Here is a 2,500-nt window from a genome sequence, read left to right as displayed (position 1 = left end):
TTATGCAGACATTTGGAACATTTAAAATGATATAAATATAAAAACTATACAAAAATAAGACTCATAAATATCAAAAAAAGTAACAAAGACAAATAGAAACAAATTGTAGTATATAAATACAAATAAAAAAGAGAATCAAATTATTACACTATTACCCTATTGCTAACAAAAACACACAACTAAAACTAAATTGCACAAATCCTATATCACACAAATGCACAAATAGAATAACACACTTGTAAAGAAGAGAACCTGATTATTACACTATTGCACTTCAAACAAGAAACACACAAACTGAATTGCACAACTAATTGCATTGCATTAGTACTTTCGCTGTGCAATTATATATTATATAGATTCCCTCGCTCCCCTAGCTCTGGCTTCAGTGGGGAGACTGAGGTCAACTTACACCCGCCTCCCCATCTCAGGCCTAGCCAGCCTAGCTCACAAACTTGAATCAGGGCGCCCACTCCGACAAGGTTAATTGACCCACAGTCCCACACAGTGACATAATATCATTGACATGACATGCAAATGATGTGATAGAAAACCGATCGCACACATGTCACCATTCAGAATATATATAAACTCATCAAAAAAGATACGTCCCTTTTTCAGGACCTTGTCTTTCAAAGATAATTAGTAAAAATCAAAATAACTTCACAGATCTTCATTGTAAAAGGTTTAAACACTGTTTCCCATGCTTGTTCAATGAACCATAAACAATTAATGAGCATGCACGTCCGGTACGGTTGCCTCACCTCTGGTTTACTGACCTCTGCCTGTCTATTGGATCATTAAAACTATCGTTATTTTGACATGGTCTGCATCAGGGTCTTACCTTCCTCCCTGATAATCGTCTCATTTCAAGACATTGTTTAGCTAAGATTCTTGAATCATTGGTTAATTTACAACTTTGTTCCTCTTTATCTGGTTTACATTAAAAATACAATTATCAATCAGGGTTTAGGTCTGGGCATACATAGTACTACCACAGCAACCACGTTAGTTAATGATCTTGTCCAAGCCTTGGTTTCTAAAAAGAGCTGTGCTATGTTGTTTATTGACCTGTCAAAGACGTATGATGCTGATCATTCTGTTTTGCTGAAGAAGTTATCAAGTATAGGCCTGGGATATACTGCCTGTTTATGGTTTCAGATATCTTTGCAACAGAACTCAGGCCATCTTGACAGATGGGGTTAAATCTGAATTTCTTGAGATTCAAAAAGGTGCTCCTCAGAGTTTGATTTTTGGTCCATTTATTGTTCACCTTGTATATTAATGACATAGGAAACATTTGTGAACTTCAGCATGACTTTGATTCAATTCAGAAATCCCCTAAAACCAAGCTCATGCTGTTCTCTAGGTCACGAAATGTTGACCCTGAGGACCTGCATATTTGTGATAAAAATGGAACCCAATATAAGTACCTGGATGTCTTGAGTGATGATGACAAGTTGTCCTTACACATATAGAAAATCTGGCTAAGATTCAAGAGTTTTTTATTTTTTTAATTCAAAATAAATCATGCCTCAGTATTGAAAATAGGAGAGAGATTGTTCAAACAACGCCTCTCCCTGTATTGGATTTTTGGTGCTATTGTTTACCAGCATGCGGCAACCTTTAAAACCATTGGACGCAGTCTACCATTCCGCAATACGTTTTATCACAGGGGACAATTTTAGCGATCATCATTGTAGTCTGTATAAAAATGTGGGATGGGCCTCTCTGTAAGAAGAGAGCTGATGTAACGGCTGTGGAGTAGTAGGGATCAGAGGACCAATGCGCAGCGTGGTACGTGTTCATGCTCTTTATTAAAACAACCGAACACTGAAACAAAACAATAAACGACACGTGAAATAACCAACCGAAACAGTTCCGTGTGGAACACACAGACACAGAAAATAAACACCCACCAAACAAACACAAGTGGGAAAAGGCTACCTCAGTATGATTCTCAATCAGAGACAACTAACGACACCTGCCTCTGAGACCCATACGATACCATGCCAAACACAAAACAGAAAACGGAACATAGACAAACCCACCCAACTCACGCCCTGACCATACTAAAATAAAGACATAACAAAGGAACTAAGGTCAGAACGTGACAGCTGCATTCACTTTATTTTACTAAGCAATCTTACAGAAAATGTCTTCATATGTAACTTCATTCATTAAGTTAATACTCATTAGTTACCAAATCCGTTCTCAAGAATGGGTAACATTAGAGATCAATTCAGTCTACACAGATCTGGGAAATTCTGCGTTTAGTTTTTTTGCCCAGAACAATTTGCAGAGTTCACTGCAGTTACATGTGCTGGTGCCACTCAGTCAGTTTAAAATGTTGATTTGAGGACCTCTACGTAACTGAATGTGATTGCTTTTATTAAATGTTTATTTTGTTATTGTGTGCTGAATTATATTTTAAACGGGGGTCTCTTGTTAAATAGATTTTTAATCTCAATGTGACTCCCTGTTTAACTGATTTACCTCAGAT

This window comes from Oncorhynchus keta, unplaced genomic scaffold, assembly GCF_023373465.1.
Source record: "Oncorhynchus keta strain PuntledgeMale-10-30-2019 unplaced genomic scaffold, Oket_V2 Un_contig_6682_pilon_pilon, whole genome shotgun sequence".
Classification (NCBI taxonomy): domain Eukaryota; kingdom Metazoa; phylum Chordata; class Actinopteri; order Salmoniformes; family Salmonidae; genus Oncorhynchus; species Oncorhynchus keta.
This window is presented reverse-complemented; position numbering follows the sequence as displayed.